The sequence below is a fragment of the Oryctolagus cuniculus genome, chromosome 2 (genome assembly GCF_051225735.1).
Source record: "Oryctolagus cuniculus isolate XC-2025 breed Fujian yellow rabbit chromosome 2, ASM5122573v1, whole genome shotgun sequence".
NCBI classification, from domain to species: domain Eukaryota; kingdom Metazoa; phylum Chordata; class Mammalia; order Lagomorpha; family Leporidae; genus Oryctolagus; species Oryctolagus cuniculus.
This window is the reverse complement of record NC_142868.1, coordinates 187,584,547-187,603,266: the sequence shown is the minus strand read 5'-3', so window position 1 is coordinate 187,603,266 and position 18,720 is coordinate 187,584,547. Positions and strand designations below refer to the sequence as shown.

Below are 18,720 nucleotides of genomic sequence, written 5' to 3'. Positions count from 1 at the left end.
GGGCTGCAGGCTCACTTTACTCCCCAAACTGTTCCATCTGCAAATCTGCCAGCCCTGACCTGGGATTGGCTCCCTTTGCCTGGCGCCCAGGTGACAAAGTCAGAATAAAGTGGGATCTTGTCCCAGCTCACCTCTCGGCCCCTGGAGAGGTTCCGTCAACGAGAACCCCAGCACAAGGATGACCTAATAACCATCTGGTCAACTCCAAGTACAAGAGGGGGATTCAAGAGAACACTGTGGCGTGCGGGGCTTGGGGTCAGTTTTCATAAAACACAGAGGTGCCCCCACAACCCTGCTGTCTCTCCCAACTCACTCCAGCAACAGCCAATGCTGCCAGAATAGCGCCAGGAAGACAGGTTGCAATAGAACTCTGTGATCAAACTGAGCCCCCCTGCCCCCATCACACGGCCACCTCCTTCCCTTGGGGCCCCAGGAAGGCTCCCAAGCAGACCAAGAAGGAGCGGGCAGGGGGAGGCGAGGCTACCCTGATTCCAGCCGGAGTCTGGGGGAATAAGCTCAAAGGACAGTTGGGGAAATGGATCGCCCAGCCCCAACCTGGTGCTGCCCAGGCAAGAATTGATTGCAATTACAAAAAAAAAAAAAAAAAAGGCACATTCCACACTTCCCAGGGAGAAGTCAGGTCTCCTGAATTACCAGTAAATTGAAAACAACTCGAACATGGATTGGCGTCTTCAGACACAACACTCAAGTTTCTTTGCCGCTTAACAGTTCTGTGTCACCCCTGGGAGAGAAGCATGCCCCTTCGCAGCACCACCACCACTCCCAACCCAGGGACCGGCAGGTGCCGCTTATAGCGCCCCCTGAGACAAATAAGGCAGCGTCTGCAGTGAGGATGGCCCCTTTTCTCCCTCCCTTCCCAAAGGACAAAGCAGTGCCTAGGCAGGAACCAGGTTGAGTGGCCACCGCACCTTGGAAGGGAAGTTCCCACGTGGGCCTGTGTCGTGGCCACTTCTCAAAGTGTTGAGTCCAGCAAGGCTGCAAAACAGGAGCCTGGAGTCTCCAAAGGCTCCCTCCCCAAGCTGCTGCTCCACATTCCACATCCTTCGGATGTATAATCAGCAGGTAAGAGCTTCAGAAAGACCTTGACCCTTTTCCTGTCTGTCCCACCAATCTGCACCTGCCAGGCACCCACCTCCAAAGGGTAGGTGAGAATGGTTCTGGAAGGACCTGAGCCGTATGGAGCAGTCTCATTCAAGGTGCCTCTGCCAAGGCCAAGGGAGATTTCTGCCATCCTAAGTAAGGTCTCCATCATAAGGTTTCTGGAGAGGTGCGTCCCGGGGCTGCCTGGGCAGCATCTCCTGGGCCCTGAAACCTTGCAGCACACTTCTCAGAGCCCAAGAGAGAGCTCCCCGGGGAAGGAAGTCCCAAGGCTCCTCCAGGTGACGCCCACAGGGTCTCCAGCACCTCAGGCCATTTCTAACTGTCAGAAATCTTTGGGGCCTAAAAGGGGGATCGTGGGGAACAGGGACATCCCAGAGGACTCCACACCTGGAGAGCGCCTGGCCAGGTGTGGCCACTGCTGCCCCCAAGACCTGCCCAGGTATGTTCTCCCTCAGAGCCACCAGGGGGGAAGCCCAGTGCCCACCACAGGCTGCCCAAGCCAGCAGCTCCTGAGGACGGTGGCCAGAACAGTTTCTAGACGCAACTGCTTCCTTTTACAAAGAGCATCAAGCAAACCAGAGCACTGGCGGAAACGAAGGGAGCAAAAAGCTTATTTTTAATTCTGGCGCATCATGCTAAAAGATGGGCCTGAACTGCTGCTCTGCTCATAAACAAGGCCATAAACTGTGCCCCGGAGGCACCGCTCGCCAGCAAGCAGCTGTCATCTCGTGCCAAGAGCAGACACGAGAGCAGTACTCACCTTCCCCTGGACGCTCCGCAACACGGCAGCATCCCAGCGTTCTGGGGAAGAAGAGCCCAAGACAGGCACCAGGGCGTCAGCGACCCAGAGCCCGAGGACCCCCACACTCAGAGCCTGTCTAGCCCCACATCCCCCGGGAGCTCTTCCAGAAGCCCCCAGCTACCCAGAGCCCCATCAGCCCTGCTCCTCAGACACACAACCACACACAGGGGACCTTTGAGGAAGGGGTCAGCGGGTGCACAGCCGCAGAGCAGGTCACGCTGGTCATCAGTGGCTGGCAGGAGGGGAGCCCGTTTCTCCCACCACAGCCTGTGCTCCTGCTCACGTTGATCACATGGGTAGGCTTGTGCTCACACATGCCTACACATGCACACACATGATGCCCTGCAGGCGTACACATGCACAGACACACATGACCATATATGTGCATGCCCGCCTGCATTCCCGCACACAGAGACACGCATGCACACACAGGCTCTGTGAGCCGCAGGCCCTGGCAGGCCCTGGTGGCAGGTTACTCACAGCCACAGCTGCCAGCAGAAACCCCTCCCTCAGGACTTCCCGGGGGCAGAGGGTAAGGGCAGGACTTGGAACCTAAGTAGCAGCAAGAACGGATCCCCCCAGCCAGCTCATCTTGTTTCAGCGTAACCCCAGGCCTGTGACCCTGCCTCACTCTCAAAACCATTCTTGTCATATAATATATGAACTATGCATAAACAATCCTGGGTTATGATGTGTTTCCTAAAACTAAGAGAACTTCAGCCATAACACTGACATTTTGTTTCTGGAAATCAGAGCCTGGGAACAGTGAAAATAAAGTGCGTGGATTTATGAATCGTGTTTCCGTACATGCTTCAATTCCCAGCGCTGCCGGGCAACAGCAACGGGGTTTTGTTTCCAACGGCGCTGCCTCTGAGGCCGGCCAGCAGGTCAGACTCTCCCCCACTTCCCACTGCACACAAGGAAGCCAGGTTCTCCAAGTCGGCTCCTTGTTCACCACCTGGTGCCGGGGTGACAAACACAAGCACCCCTCCCACCCCAGCTGGGAAGCAGGTACCCCTGCCCTGCCCTGGGACACTGGCATGGACAGGCCACGATTCTCAGTTGGCCAAGCCAGCACCTCATCCTGCACCTGTCCCCAGGACTTCTGCAGGCTGGGAGGCGAGTCCCTAGCATCCAGCATGCTGGAGGCCCAGCCAGCCTCTGCAGAATGAGGACCGAGGGAGGCTGTGAGGGTTCTAGTTGCCGAGGGCATAGAAGGAGGAATGGCTTCTGGTTTGGAGGGGAAGGCCGAGAGGAATGGGAAAAGCCCAACCAACATGGTGGCATTTGGGTCTGGATGAGGCCATGGGACCCCAGCATGCAGAGCTCACGCCATGCAGGGCAGAACTGTCAAGATGCAGAGGATCCTGGGAGCCCAGCAAAGGCACAAGGCAGGTCCAGGACACAGAGGGAAGAACTCTCAAGAAGTCGAATGTCATGGGAGCCTTGGAGCTGGGGAGTGGGGTGAGAGGCGGGCCCAGCCCCAAGGATGCACAGATGCTGGGTGTGAGAGCTCCTGCTGCTGGAACGGCTCTGGAGGGGCTGCCCCTGCCCTGCACGCCCTCCTCCCCATGGGCCTCTGTCCACAGGGCGCCCTCAGCCAGCACTGTCTCCCTGGACAAGCTTGTCCAGCCTTCATGGTCCTGCTCAAAATCCACCTCCTCCAGGAAGCCTTCCCTGAAATGGCTCATCAGGCAGCGACCTTCTTCCTCCCTTGCTCCAATCTCTACAGCACACAGCCATCTCTTCTGCAGAGCCCAGTCATCAGTTCTGGGTCACCACACAGCGTGCACAGGGGTCTCAGGGATTCACAGTGTCACCCCAGTAGACCACAAGAAGGACCCCTGGAAGGGACCACTGCTCTCGGTGTGAGCCACCCCATGTGGCAGAGTCAAGCACCCCAGGACTGATCCTGGGGTGACCAGCCTGGAAGAGACGTGCCACCCGGCTCAACCCAGCCCCTTCTCCACCCAGCAGCACTCTGCCTGCCTTCCCGGCTCTTAGCTCAGGATCCCAACTTCCAGTCCCTTAGGGGCTCCCAGAGAGAAGCTCAGAAGACAGCCCTGCCATCTGCATCTCCTCCCACAGCCCCTCAGTGCCCCCCCCCACCCCCGCCGCCGCCAAACACCCTCCCAGGTCATGGCTCATTACAGCCCACACTGTCCGGAATGGTCATTTCCAACCAGCCCTGCTCCCAGGAGGCCAACTGGGCCTGGCTGCTGGCTCCATCCATCCCCGGGGAGTGACCTGTCTGGTCAGGCAGGCTGCAAACAGCCTGACCCCAGCCAGCCATCCTGCTTTTACAAGCCACAGCGGAACCACGGGAGAATGGGAGGAGGAGACACTGAGTGGGAAGCTGGCCTGTGCCTCCACTTCTGGGGCGAGGGCTGGGTCAGCACAGGGGGCCCCCAAAACTGGGTGGAAGCCAGAACTGGACCTGGGCCTCCAAGTCTACAGCACAGACATGAGGCTTCAGGACTCGGGCCCCCGTCCCAAGGAAAATGGGTGAAGGAGGCAAATGGATCACGCTGCAGACACACACTCTCATCCCGCAATCAGCCCTCGTTCAACAAGGGGGCTCTAAAGGAACTCACTCCTCTCAAGCGCACAAACTCCCCTGGGAGAGCCAAAGAGCGGCTTTCCCTGGACTCACACGACCTGGGTGTTAGCAACTCGCCCTTTAGCGGGAGTCCACTTCATCTGCTGTCTGCTCAAAGAACTCCCTGAAAAAATGCATCTGGCTGGGGACTGATACGGAGCATGGCAGGGTGCACTGTCTGAGCCTGGGAAGACTGGGGGAGACAAGAAGAAACTGATTCACTGGAGAAGAGGCAAGACGAGCTGGTTGGGGAGGCAGGGAGACATCCATGGGCCAAAGCAGTCCCTCAGGTGTGGCTGGTGCTGTGGCTTAGCGGGTAAAGCCACTGCCTGCAGTGTCAGAATCCCATATGTGCACTTGTTCAAGCCCTAGCTGCTCTACTCCCAATCCAGCTCCCTGCTAATGTGCCTGGGAAAGCAGCAGAAGATGGCCCAAGTGCTTGGGCCCCTGCACCCACATGGAGACCTGGAAGAAGATCCTGGCTCCAGCCTGGCCCACTCCTAGCCAGCAGCTAATGGAAGATCTGTGTCTCTCTCTTCCTCCTCACGGCTTTTGGAGGACACTCACTCAGGCCCCTGCTCTGGGACGGAGCTGCGGCAGACAGGGGCTCAGCCCCAACGTGGCCGAGAAGCTTGCAAAAGTCACTCCCCTGCTGAGCCTGGATGGACACACCTGTGCCAGAGGCAGCACGGGGATGAGGACCGGGCTCCCTTTTTGCCTGTCTTCCAGCATGTGGGGAGGCCAGGCCTGAGGCTGACAGGTGTGGGCACCCGGCTCTCCCAAAGGCCTCGCCCCTCCTGCCCAGACCTGACGTGAAACCTGACTCCCATGCCCACCCCCGCAGTGGGGAGCTGGGGTTCCGCGATATACAGAAGTACTAGCCCAACACCAAGAGCCCCAGAACCTTCTCCAGGGGGTCAGCTCCCTGACCAGAGACCACATAGTTGAGAGCACCACACAGAAACACCCTATGGAATAGTCCCTGTGAAACCCTGACGTCACAGCCACCTTGGGCTTTCTAGGAGCAGCAACACCGTCCCCAGCCTGGCCCACAGCCATCAGCACAAAGGCAGAGGACAAGGAAACACACCCGCCAGGCCAGCACACAGTAGGTCCTCAAGGAGCCTTGGCCTGTGGGGAGGGAGGCCCACTCATGGAGCACGGGTGACACCCAGTGGCCACATAGAAAATAGCAAGGGAAGACGACAGTCAACCTCCTCAGTGTGGACTCAGGTTTTTCTGGAGGACTGACTCCAAGTTGAGGTCCCAGGTCCGAGGAGGGACAGCAAGGCCTCCTCCACCTGCATAGGCATTTACAGGCTGAGCCGATTGTGAAAGTGGGCCACAGAGTCCTCACCTTGTTAACTGGCCTCCACAGGTACCTGCCCCATAACAGGTGCTCCAACACGAACATTATAGAGTGTGGCTGGAAGAAGCTGCAGATGCATGGAATTGCATAGTCAAGGAAGACCAGCATGGCTTCTACTTCCTCTGCCTTGCCCTGGAGCCTGGGCCACGACACACAGGCCTGGTCTCACACTACCCCATGCATAAGCTACCCAGGCTCCTCTCTGAGCCCCAGCCAGTTGTACCTCCTGGACACTCCTGTCCTCCACAGCCATGGTCCCAGCCCTGCAGTGGCCTGAGGAAGACCTGAAAACCCCAGAGAAGAGCAGGGCAGCCCCTCCCCTTTTCTCTCTTCTCACCCAGCCCAGCCGAAGGCAGAGCGCGGAGTCCAGGGACAGGGGAGAGGCTGGGCCAGACCCAGAAGCACTCAGCGGAGAGGAAGGAAGGGCTCCGGGAGGACAAGCGATGTTACTCCTGCATTCGCCAGAACGCAAGGGCAAGGGCAAGGGCTGCAGCTTGGGCAGCAGGTGTCAAGCACAACTTGGTTCCCAGCCCTGGGGAGCTTCTGCAGGGTGGGCTCAGCCCCTTCCCAAGGCCCGGCCTCCCTGCCTGGCCAGAGACCTCTCTCCCACCAAGTGGCCTCATGGTCACCTGCTCATGGCCTTGGATGAGCACAGGAGGTCTTTCTTGCTCAGTGCTTTAGATAAAGGGGACCAGGGGACCAGAGGCCCAGAGAGATGGGGAGAATTATCCAAACCGCAGAGCTAGTAAGTGGCAGATGCAAGTGGAATTCAACTGACTATGTCCCTGTGTGACTCAACATATCCAAAATATTATCATTTTAACACATAAGCAATATAAAACTGTTGGAGCTATTTTACAGGCTTTCATTTGTACCGTCTTCAAAATCTGGCATATATTTCTCACAGCACGTCTCAGTTTAGATAATAAATTTCCACTGAAAATACTTGATCTGCATTTGGATCCCACAACCCCCGTGGTGTCATCTCACACACTTCACACAGCAATTCGGTGTTCCAAACATACTTTAAAATTTTTCAATAACTGAATTAAGCACTGCGGTATTTTAAATTAATTCAATTAACAGTAGGAATTCAGTTCCTCTGCAGGCACCGCATAGCCTCCTGGCTAGTGTCTACCAAAGTGGAGCCTGCAGCCCTGGCTGTTTTGCATAAAGCTTAAAGGAGACTGCATCAGGTGTTGTTACTGTAATGAAATACCCAGGGCAAGCTTCTTCATAAAGAAAAGAGGTTTATTCTGATTCATGCTTCTGGGGGTACAAGGTCCAAACAGCAGGGCACAGGTCCCATGGCTGCAACACATCAAGGCAGCAGCATGTATGTAGCACCACATGTGTGGTCTCTCCTCCCCCCCCACCCCGCCTTATACAGTCAACAGGACCCTCACAGGGTCTCAGCCCTAATTGCCTAATCTATTCTAATAACACTTCTCACAGACCCCTTCCTCAACACCACAAGTTAAGTTCCCACCTTCCTGTCACCACTGACTTACGACTCTGGGGTTTAGATTCCTACAGGAGTTTGTTGTATTCAAACCACGGCAGTGACCATACCCAGATATTCATGGACAGTGCTTTGAAGTCCCTCTCTTTTTCCTGCCCTGTATGAGGGTCCAGGATCTGCACACTTCATATTATTGGGCTATTCGTCTCTAATCCCGCCAGCTGGTCAAAGGGTATGGGTAACAGTCAGGGTATCAAAAGCAGTATTTATTGAATAGGGAGGAAAATAAGGCACAACTTTCGAGCTAGGAGCCACTACCTGCTCCCCACCTCACAAAGAGCCACCACTTGTTAAGATCAGGGGTGCAAAGCCAGTCTCCAGGGCCTAACAGGAGACTCCACCCAGCGACAGCAACGCCATGCTACTCAGCGTGCCATGATGCCCGCCAGGGAAAGATGACCGGCCCAGGAGCACAGGGGCAGCAGGTGGCAGAGCCACAGCGAGAGCCGCGTCCTTGCGCTCCATCTCCTACAACGTTGGGTTCCCTACAGAAGGTCAAGCCACGTGCCAAGGGGAGCCTGGGGGAGATCTCCCCCTCCTGAGCCCCCGCCCCTGGGCTTGAAGATGGCCCTGGCCTGCTTCTCTCTGCCCGTCTATGAGATTCCCCACGGCTGCTCTGCAGCAAACCACTGCCAACATGGTCGCTGCAACCAACAAAGCTGCTCTCTCGCAGTCCCCAGGGCCAGAAATCTGAAACCAAGGTGTCCCCAGGGCCACCCTCCCTCCAAAGACTCCGGAGAGAAAGGCAGCCTCGCTCCCCCAGCCCCTGGTGACCCCTGGCATTCCTTGGCTGGTGGCAGCAATACTCCGGCACCCACCTCCATCTTCCCACGGCTTTCTCCTCCTGCCCCAAACCTCCCTCTGCCCCTCTCTTAAAGAACGCTGCCCTCGGTTTAGGTCCCACCTAGAGAATCCAGGAGTTCTGTTTATCTCAAGACCCCTAACTGAATGACACCTACAAAGACTTTTTTTAAATGGAGTCTCCTATGTGGGTTCTAGGGTTTCTTCTTGAGACCACCATTGAACTCACTCTATGGGGTCCAGGTCTCACTCAGCTCTACAAACCCCTGACACAAAAGTGATAAAGAGTAGCTATGTGTATTACACAACAAATGCATCCAAGTAGGTAAGCATCCACACTGTTGTCCACAGAGGTGAGTGGACAACTCTCACACACAATTAGAAGTTGCTTAATTAGTAAATACACACACATGGGATGTTCTGCCTTCCGAATTTCAGAGAGATGCAAACTGAAATAAATTTTAGATTTGTTTAGTCTAAGAACTAAACACTGGCAAGGATGTACCGAAACTGAGACTCACAAGTGAGCCACCATTATTCCTAGGGCTGGCTCAGGGTCCCAATTAATAAATCAAGTTGCTGATGAGTGTGTAGATTGGCAAAACTCCTTGGGGGAGCGGCCTCTGCCTGCAGTGCTGGCATCCCATATGGGCGCCAGTTCAAGTCAGCCTGCTCCACTTCTGATCCAGCTCTCTGCTATGGCCTGGGAAAGCAGTAGAAGATGGCCCAAGTCCTTGGGCCCCTGCACCTGTGTGGGAGACCCAGAGGAAGCTCCTGGCTCCTGAGTGGCCCAGCTCTGGCCATTGTAGCCATTTGGAGAGTAAACCAGTGGATAGAAGACTCCCGTCTCTCTCTGCCTCTGCCTCTCTAACTCTGCCTTTCAAACAAATAAATATTTTTAAAAATTCCTTGGGGGAAAAATGTGGCAACATTCTCCAAAAGCCTTGAAAATAAAGGGACTCACTGGCTGCAGATTCCCCCATCAGCAGTTGATGGTAAGGAAATTATCCTCGCGAACCAACATCCATCCCAGTGTTATTTATAACACCTCCGTGCTGAGAGGATCTAAGCAGTCAAGAGAACTGGGACAACTTTGCACAGAGATCCGTAGCCATAAACGTGGTAGGAAAATAGGGTGGCTAAGTGAACAAGGCAGGACCGTGGGGCTAACGGTGTTTTGATGGGGCGACCAAGAGCATGGTGTGAAACATTCCCTTTAAACTCTGCCCATGATGTGTGAACCTTTTATACTTAAATCATATTTCACAAGAGAAATATGACTGAGAGAACAGTACTTCTTTTTAAGGGGTAGAGCCAAGAATTCTCAAGTTGCCTGGGAAGCTCAGTGCATGGAGGCAGGAGACGGCCTTGAAGGGCTCCCAGGACCCTGAGATGAGCCCTGGTGGACCAACACCTCCTGAGTGCTTCGAGCCGGGAAAATCCACAGATCTTAGGTCTCCGGAGGTCCACATGGTTTGATCTCCAGCCTCCCGGAAAAGCCCCAAACAGCCCCCCCCACCAAGCTGGACGCCCAGAGCCAGGTCCCCTCCCCCAGGAGCAGCCTCTGTCCCGGCTGGGTTTGGGTTTCCCTGGTGGGGACGCGGGGCAGAGGGTGGTGGCACGCGGTCCTCACCTGAGCCCCAGGGCCTCCCCATGGCGCTCGCCCCTACGCAGCACCCACACCTGCGGATGCGGCCGGCCTCCACTCGCGCACCTGGATGCGAGAGCCGGTAAAGCCTTAGAGGGTCACACACCCAGCTCCATGTCCTGCCCTGCCCTGCCCTGCCCTGGTGGGGCCTACCCAGGCAGCCGAAGGCTCCGTGCTCCGCGGTTGGGGGGGCACAGTCCCTCGGACTGCCCGGCCCCTTCCTCACTCTTGCCCACCAACCCGCCCACTTCTCCGGTGCAGGCTCCCTCTGCTGCTCCTGTTCCTCTCACCACGACCCGGGGCACGGGATCCTGGCTTCCCCCCGGTCAGCGAAGGGCCTGCTGGACGTGCCCACGGAGGCCGCTGATGGTCCTCGCGCACTTCTGCGGGGTCTCCCGGAAGCCATGCCTGTCCCGGCTCCCCAGGCTCCGCAGGAGCGGGATGCCACGCCCCCGCCCCGCGCAGGAGCTTTCTGGAGCTGATTGGAGGGGAAGGGCCCTTGTGGGCGTTTGTGGCCCAACACCCCCTACCCTTTATCGCAGCCTGGTCCCTGCCACCATGGCCAAACCAGCAAGACTGGCCTTACTGCCAGAGAAGGGGGATGGAGAATTGAGTCCCCCCCCCCACATGCAGCCTGCCTTCTGGTTCCTGTTATTGCACCCAGACACCCTGCCCACCCCTCCCCCACCACCACTGGACTCCCTGGATCTGCCCCGGCATCAGCCCTGAGCCCTGCCCTAAGCCACCAGGGTGCTGGGGACCCCCGGCTGCCTCCCTCTACCCAGCTGAGCTCCCGCTGTGTCTGTGCTGCCAGGGAACCAGGATCCAGGGCCTCTTCCGGGGCTGTCATGTGGTCACCCAGGTAAGAAGCCAGTGAACCACCCTGGTTCCACCGCTCCAAGAAACAGGGCTCCAGGGCTCAGACAGTTGCCGGGGCAGATGGCGTGGACGACAGGGGACCAAAGAGGCCATCCTCCAAGCCGAGGCCCCCTGGAGGTCCGCCCGCCCTCCCTGCCACGTGCTACTGCAGGTACCGCTTCCCCTTGGCACAAGCGGCCTCGGCTGCTGCAGCATGTGTTACTGTGTTTCCGGAGCAGAGACCACAGCTCCTGCTTTGTCTTGCCGGGGCTGATCCAAGCCTGAAGGAGCCCAGCAGCCTTGTAGGGTGGACAGAGAAAAGCACAGGCCGCTGGGGGGAGGCTGTGACTTACACAGCTTCGAGGGAGACCCAGCGGGAGGTGCTCCCTTCCTCCCTCGAGGGCCCACCCCTGCCTCTGGCATCTGCAGGCATTCGAGAAAGCAGCCCACAGGCACCTTGTGCTCAGGTGAGGCTTAGGGTTCAATCAAAGGCGTCCAGGTGACAGTGGACTGGGAAGAAGCATCAGGTGGGGACAGCAAGGTTGGGCCTGGCTACAGTGTCCTGGAGGCAAGCCAGATTGGATCCCAGCACAGCCTCGATGCAGGGTTTGGGGATCTGAGACTCTAAGGGGTACCAGGAGCCCTGGACCAAAACAAGTGAGATTAGACGTCAGCTGTCTTCCACTCTGCTTCCCCACTCACCCGCAGTGGTCTGCCCATCAGCAAGAGGTGGGTGCCTCAGCCCCAAGAGAGGGGGGCCTTGGCCAGGCCTCTCTGCTCCAGTCTAACCAAATCCTCCTTGGGCCCTCATGCTTCCTCGCCCTTCTTCATGGGGTGACAAGTGCTTTTCCTGCCATCAGGAAGGGCTAATCAGACCATAGGGGCGTCTGGGCTAATAGAACCAGGTGCGGGGCCCACCTGCAGCTAAGCCACGCTCTGCCCCTCCTTCCTCTGGGCCCCAAGCGTGATTGCCTACGAAGAGAAGGACCTGGAGGGTAGCCCGAGTGACCCCAGTCAGGGTGCTGGGCCTCCAGGCACTGAGACCGCTGCATCAGTTGGGGAAAGTCACCCACCCTTGCCATTTTCAAGGAATAGTCTCCTAGTACTTAAGCCTTATCAACTGTGAGCTAGATTCTTTCCTGCAAACAAGATTTGATTGGGCCGGGGGGAGCAGCTGGTGCTTAAGGCACAGACACAGAGGCCTGAAAGCTGGTGGGCGCTGTGCTGTACCAGGTGGGACCCTGCAGTTGCCTTAGGCACAGAAGTGCAAAGGGTCAAAGTTGGTGCCCCCACGCGTGGGCCCTCAGCCCTTAGGATGTCTCTGGAGAAGCTCGGTTTCAACAAGAAATGTTCACACGGCCTGCATATGGTGGGAGGACTGACCTGCACACCTGTTTCCCATACAGGAGAGGCATTGCCACGTCACAGCCTGTACATCTCCCTGGGCTCTGGTGAGACTCTGGAGGTGGGAGCCCCACCTTGCCCACCTGGGGAGGAGCCCCTGCCCCTGCCACACTCGCCTCCCGCTGGAAGCCTCCCTGTTAAGCCTGAGTTCTAGGAGCTCACACCTGAAGGCCTCTTAGCTTGCTGTGCTCTGAGCGCGGCCCACACTGGGCGCAGGGGCAGCCCATGCAGCCTGTCCAGCTGCAGGCTGTGCCTGTCCGTTTCTCCCAGGGTCGCTCAGCCTTCTGCCTTACGTCCACTGAGCAACATGTCTGGTGGTTGCCGTGGGTTTGAAAGCAGGTGAGGGAAGCAGGTCTTTCCCCTTCTCTTACACAGAACAAATAGCCTTTCTTGATGTACCTGCTGCCCATTTCCTGCCTGGCTCTCAGCTGCTGGGCTGGGCTGCTGGACTGGCGGCCAGCACTGCTGTTGTGTCTGTAGACTGAGGACACCACTTAGGCTGGCTGGCATGGGACTAGGTTCACGGTGATCGTGCCAGCTAGAAATCCTTCACCCCAATGAGGCTCAGGATCACCAAGAGTAATTACACGTCCTGCCACTTCTGCTGACGGTGTGCAAGCTTAGGATGATCCCTGGGTGTGAGCTCAGAACCCAGAGAGTTCTGAAGCCGTATGAACAATGCCCGGTGCATCTTGACGTACATGGTAGAAGGCAGTGATTTGGCAGAGGAACTCACATCTTAGCAAGTGTAGCCCATCCGGTCCACACCAGCTTCTGCCTTAGGCCTCAATATACCCACCAGACTGGTTCAGCTTGAGCATTAACCATCTGTAAGTTACAATCGCAGACGGTGTTAAAGTGAGTTTTGAGTTCTATCAAAAGTCTGATCTTGGCTTCAGAAGCCAAAATTTCAGAAGATCATGTTTCGAGCTAATCGTCCAATTAAAACCTAGAAAAAAAATCACGTAGGCCGTCCTCAGAACTGTCATCCACACTCACACGAGATCAGGTAACTTGAGGTCCTGTGAAAAGGTGATTGTACTAAGAACTCTCAAACCTCCTTTGGCTCTGGTCTACTAAGGAGTGAAAAATAGGAAGGCCAGACATCTGGGCAGGTTGTTAGTTAGGTTCCGCTGCTAGTTAAGCCAATATACAAAGCGACAAGGCCAGGTGACTTCAGATAGCTCTCAGCTGTTGTAGGTCGAGGGGTTATTTGTATAAGAAATGGTGACAACACGTGACCCATGATGCCAAGTTACTTTTGGGCTAACAGAGTGCTTATGTCCCCAGAATGGCTCTCACTGTCCTGTCCTCTACTCTGCCTGGCTCTTGAATTACTGGCTAATGAGTGATTGACTCACCAGAGACAAGAGCAGGCTTCCGGGGAGAGAAAGATTATCCAAGAGAAAGGGATAGTCTTCCCCCGAGGGCAGGTGGAGCATCAGGTAAACCACAGACCTGCCGTAAGTGAGGTCTTCCCCACAGACACAGTCCGAGACTCTTCACCATCGCATCTGGAGCTCTGTTCCCTCCCTCCTCTCCAGCTGGTGGAAAAAGCGACAGGAGTTGTTCTCTGTGTCACCAGGTGAACGCAGGTGTAAGGTTTAGGAAACTCGCCTCCCACATGGAAGCCAAGAGTTGGTCCTCAAAGCACCCTTTGATGAGACAGAGCACACCCTTGCCTGCTGTCCTCTTGGGAGCTCTGCCTGGGACGCCAGCACCTGAACCTTGGACCAGGATCGCGTGGTGGAGTCCTCCTGACTCCACGCTCCTGCTGTTGGCAGGCGGCTGCTTCCTGCTTGCTCTCAGGCCTGCCTGCAGACTCCTCTCGGTGGTGCTCAAGCTACCACGGCTATGTCTCCGCTCGGCCCCAGGAACTTCTGCTTGATGAGACTGCACATGCAGAGCTGGGTGGGTGCTAAAGGCTGGCCAGAAATGCCTGGCTGTCTCCCATCGAGCTGGTCTGGCGTCTGGCTACGCTAACTTTCAGGCATTTTATGACACCTTTAACAAGTCCAATTATCCTTGTAGAAGAAGGAAGTCCTATGAGCCCAGCAATCTCAGTCTTTCTGCTTCAGCAACTCCCTCACCTCATGCCCACCTTGAACTCAGGCCAGGGCAGTGGACTCGACTGTCTAGCCTGGGCTTCAGGGGCTGTGTGCCTGCTAAGCCAAGAGACCAATGGCTGAGCTTTGTAGAAAGTATGTCACTCGATGGCCGGCACTGCAGCTCACTAGGCTAATCCTCCACCTGCGGCGCTGGCACCCCAGATTCTAGTCCTGGTCGGGGTGCCGGATTCTGTCCTGGTTGCCCCTCTTCCAGGTCAGCTCTCTGCTGTGGCCTAGGAAGGCAGTGGAGGATGGCCCAAGTGCTTGGGCCCTGCACCCACATGGGAGACCAGGAGAAGAACCTGGCTCCTGGCTTTGGATCGGCGCAGCGTGCCAGCCGTAGCGGCCATTTGGGGGGTGAACCAACAGAAGGAAGACCTTTCTTTCTGTCTAACTGTCTAACTCTGCCTGTCAAAAAAAAAAAGAAAGTATGTCACTCGAGACTCATGCCACCCTGAAACCCTGCCTTTCTTCTCTCTAGAGAGCAGTGCCCAGGGGGCCCGGCCACGGTCCCGGCTGACCACCTGCTTCCTGGCCGCAGTGGTGGCTGATGTGCTGCTGCTACCCAAGATGCCCTGTAAGTCATCCTGTGAATGACAGGAGATTCCAAGGACAATAAGCACATGTAACCAAGCAGACACCAGCCCCATTGTCCTGTCAGTGATCGTCCACTTCAGTGGTCCTGCCCCTCCCCAAAAAGGGACAACTCCTGGCATTCCACCGCAGAGGCCGTTGGCTTGGAATTTGTTTAGTAAAACGATGTGATCGACTTGAGCCATGTTGTCTGGTTTCTCAGATAGCAAGGAAGAAACACAGAAATAGTTATTGGGACAGGCATCTGGCGTAACGTTGCAGGCATCACTTGGGACACCCCTAGTCTTTAGTGGAGTGCCTGGGTTCAAGTCACAGCTTGGCTTCTGGTTCCAGATCCCTGCTGATGCACACCCAGGGAGGCAGCAGACGATGGCTGGAGTACTTGGGTCCCTGCCATCCACTAGGAGGCCAGATTGAGTTCCAGGCTCTTGGCTTTGGTCTGGCCCAGATCTGGCTATTGCAGGTATTTGGAGAGTGAACCAGCAGATAGGAGGTCTCTCTCTCTCTCTCTCTCACACACACACACCCTCTCTCCCTCCCTCTGGTACCTCTCTCTCTACTTTTCAAATAAAAATAAGTAAACTTTTTTATATATTTTTGCATCCTAGGCTCATCTGCAGCTCAACTCCACTGTCTTCTGAGTCTGCCTCACTTCCCAGCTGGACGTCATGCTACTGGCTGAGCCCAGTCTGCCCCCTTCTCCACATGCCTGCTTTCTAGTGACTTCTGGGGACCACGTCTGCCCGCACACCAGGTGAGTGTCCCGCAGCTCTGGGAGGTGGCAGACACAGCAGCACTTCCTCCCCAAGTATGACCTAATGGCTTTAGGTATAGACCTCTTGTTTGGGACCCTTTCTGGCCAGGTCTTGAAACAATCTCAGAGGAGAGTGGTCGAAATGACTCCTCCCTGGAGCCTGGTTATGGAGCCTGCCTCCCTTCCAGATCACGCATCCTGGGCTGAGCCCTCCACCCAGCCCACACTCTTTCCTAGCCATGCAGCTGGTCAGAAGGGCCATGTTTCTCACCGTTAACCATGAGTGGTCCATCTGGGAATCTAGCTAAGCATCAGGTGTGGGTTAGCTGGGAGGGCTGGGGGAGGGACCCTGGCTGCCCAAGTCCCCGATGGATCTGCACCCCTACTGGACCACAGTGGCTTCTCCCTGTTTGGTCCCTGTTCATTTCCAAGATTCTAGAAACACCAAAAGCAAACAAAAGGCAGAGTGGTGGGAGTGCAAGGTATTGGCTTAGAAAAAGGAGATCCCCACAAGGCCCCTAATAAGGTGGGATTTGCAGGTTGTCATTTGACTAAAACCTGAACTGCTTTAAAAAGCAGTTATACTCTGAAGCAGTGAGTATAACCCAATGGGCGTAAGTATCCAGAGAAGGGGGGAGGCTCCACGGAGAGTGGGAGAGGCTTCAGCCAGGAAGCAGCAGTTGGAGCTGCCTTGGAGGGGATGAGCTGGAAGCTTGCACCTGAGTAGGGATGGTGGCCATGGCCTAGGTACTGCAGCTGGAGTCCAAGGGCCTGGGCCGTTGGGGGAAGAGGAAGAAATGCTGATTTCCCCACTCCCTGGAATACAAGGGGACTTCAAGTGGTACATTAAAAATAAGTTTATTTTGGTGGAAAAATTTTTTGAAATCCATGTGGTTTCCTGGTGACACACACTTGTCGTTAACTTCGTGATGACCATTTGTGTGCAGGGCAGTCCTCCCCCGTGCCGTGCCTGCCACCACCCAGGAGCAGGGCCTCACACCGCCGACACTCTGTGGTTGGAGTCCCAACCCCCCACGCTACATCCCCTCACCCAACCCTCCTCCCAGAGAAGCCCCCATCCAGTGCTAGCTCTCGCGCCCTTCGGAACCCTAGCAAGGCTGGGATGGGGAGGCCTGGCTGGTGGGTGGTTACCCCACACTCTCCCCTTCCCAAGTCTGCTTCTTTGTTTGTTTGTTTGTTTGTTTTTTGACAGGCAGAGTTGTACAGTGAGAGAGAGACAGAGAGAAAGGTCTTCCTTTTCCATTGGTTCACCCCCCAAATGGCTGCCACGGCTGGCGCGCTGCGGCCGGCATGCTGCGCCGATCCAAAGCCAAGGACCTGGCCCAAGGACCTGGGCCATCCTCCACTGCCTTCCCAGGCCACAGCAGAGAGCTGGACTGGAAGAGGAGCAACTGGGACAAAATCCGGCGCCCCAACCAGGACTAGAACCCGCAGTGCCGGTGCCGCAAGCGGAGGATTAGCCAAGTGAGCCACGGCGCCGGCCCCCAAGTCTGCTTCTGAAGCTCACTCTTTTTTCCATGAGACTTGGATGCTTGCTTTTTTTTTATTATTTTATTTTTTTGACAGGCAGAGTGGACAGTGAGAGAGAGAGAGAGAGAGAAAGGTCTTCCTTTTTGCTGTTGGTTCACCCTCCAATGGCCGCCACAGCCGGTGCATCGCACTGATCTGAAGCCAGGAGCCAGGTGCTTCTCCTGGTCTCCCATGCGGGTGCAGGGCCCAAGCACTTGGGCCATCCTCCACTGCCCTCCCAGGCCACAGCAGAGAGCTGGACTGGAAGAGGGGCAACCAGGACAGAATCCGGAGCCCCAACCAGGACTAGAACCTGGTGTGCCGGCGCCACAGGCAGAGGATTAGCCTATTGAGCCATGGCACTGGCCAGAGATTTGGATGCTTTCAATGTCCTTTTTGACTTGAGCTTAATTTTAAGTCTTTGACCCTGGATTGGCTCCCCTGATGGCTGAGTCATTTGTCTTCCTGGCTGCCTCCCTTGTCTTCAACTTCTTGTAGGCCTAAGTTAAAACAGAACAAGGTAGGCAGTGTTCTTACTGGTGACCCCTGTTCCACAGCTAGATGGTATGGGACAGTGGCTGGTGGAGCTGCAGCCAGCCCAGGGCTGTGAGCGCCACCTACCCCCATCACTGGTCCACAGAGCTGGTGGTCAAGTTGGGCCCTGGGAGGCCCGGATGGCTCCTGGCAAGAACTCCCATCTCCAGGTTTGTGCTGGACAGAGTGGGGTTCTCGGACTGCTAGGCTTCCAGTTTCGAATCTGAGAAAGGTCTAGGCAAACTGGGACAGGTGCCCCCCACACCCAGAGAGACAGAGAGAGAAAGAGAGAGGGAGCTCGGGTGCAAGGAAAAGAATCCAGGACTCTATGAACTTGGACTCCAGCCTCTCTGAAGTCCCTGACTGTCCTGGTGAAACCGAGAGGATGTTTGTCTTGAAGGGGCATCACCAGGCTTAACTGCAAACACATGGGAAATAGCAGCAGGTGCTTCACGGGGGGTACTCTCATGAGCCCTCTTGCTCTGCACCTGCCCCGGGGGTTGCCTTCCTCTGAACCTCTCCTTGACCCTCTCCTTCCCTACTTGGGAGTCAGATCGTGACCCCAGTCAGTGGAAATTCGCCTGGGCTCACGTCCTCTCTTCTCTCCCAAAGATCCTTGTACCAGTTTCCACTCCTGCATCCCCTGGCCTGGGGCCTGTGCCCCCACTTAACCCCCTGTCTACTTCAGGGACTTATTTACTGTGCCTGTAACATTCTCCTCCACTGTAGGCTTCCAGCCCCTGAGCTGTGGCATGGGGCTCTAATCTTGGAGGGTGTTCCTGAGCAAAGAATTGGGTGTTGAGATGGGTCTATGGTTTGGTATCAGGATTCCTGGAAATAAATATGTTAGGATGCTTTTGCTAAATAACAGTCACTAGTATTCTTTTTTTAAAAAAAATACTTATTTATTTGAAAGGTGGAGAGAGAGAGAGAGATGGAGCACTTCCATCTGCTGGTTCAGGTTCACTCCCCAAATGGCCACAATGGCCGAGGCTGGTACAGGCGGAAGCCAGGAGCCCAGAGCTCCATCCGGGTCTCCCATGTGGGTGGTAAAGGACCAGGCACTTTGGCCATC

General features: G+C 56.0%; 2 long non-coding RNA genes across 7 annotated transcripts in view; one reads left to right on the top strand and one right to left on the bottom strand.

Annotated features, from left to right (window-relative positions):
• The window catches only part of LOC149128183 (uncharacterized), a 28,038-nt gene extending 16,426 nt beyond the window's left edge, over positions 1-11,612 (bottom strand). The window contains exons 1-2 of one of the 4 annotated variants that reach the window (XR_016230546.1): positions 11,424-11,612; positions 9,849-9,929 (exon numbers count right to left, since the gene is read on the bottom strand). This is a non-coding gene — a long non-coding RNA (uncharacterized LOC149128183). Of the gene's footprint in view, positions 1-9,848; positions 9,930-10,153; positions 10,533-11,423 lie in introns of those variants that run through there. The other 3 variants (XR_016230543.1, XR_016230545.1, XR_016230544.1) reach the window with 3 other exon arrangements.
• LOC149128182 (uncharacterized) lies at positions 10,915-15,580 on the top strand. Of its 3 annotated transcripts, none has more exons than XR_016230550.1 (3): positions 10,915-11,188; positions 14,715-14,810; positions 15,436-15,580. It is a non-coding gene; the product is annotated as an uncharacterized LOC149128182 (long non-coding RNA). The 3 variants fall into 3 exon arrangements; XR_016230547.1 differs by lacking the exon at positions 10,915-11,188 and adding an exon at positions 11,203-11,450; XR_016230548.1 differs by lacking the exon at positions 10,915-11,188 and adding an exon at positions 11,898-12,172.
• The last annotated feature ends 3,140 nt before the right edge of the window (positions 15,581-18,720 follow it).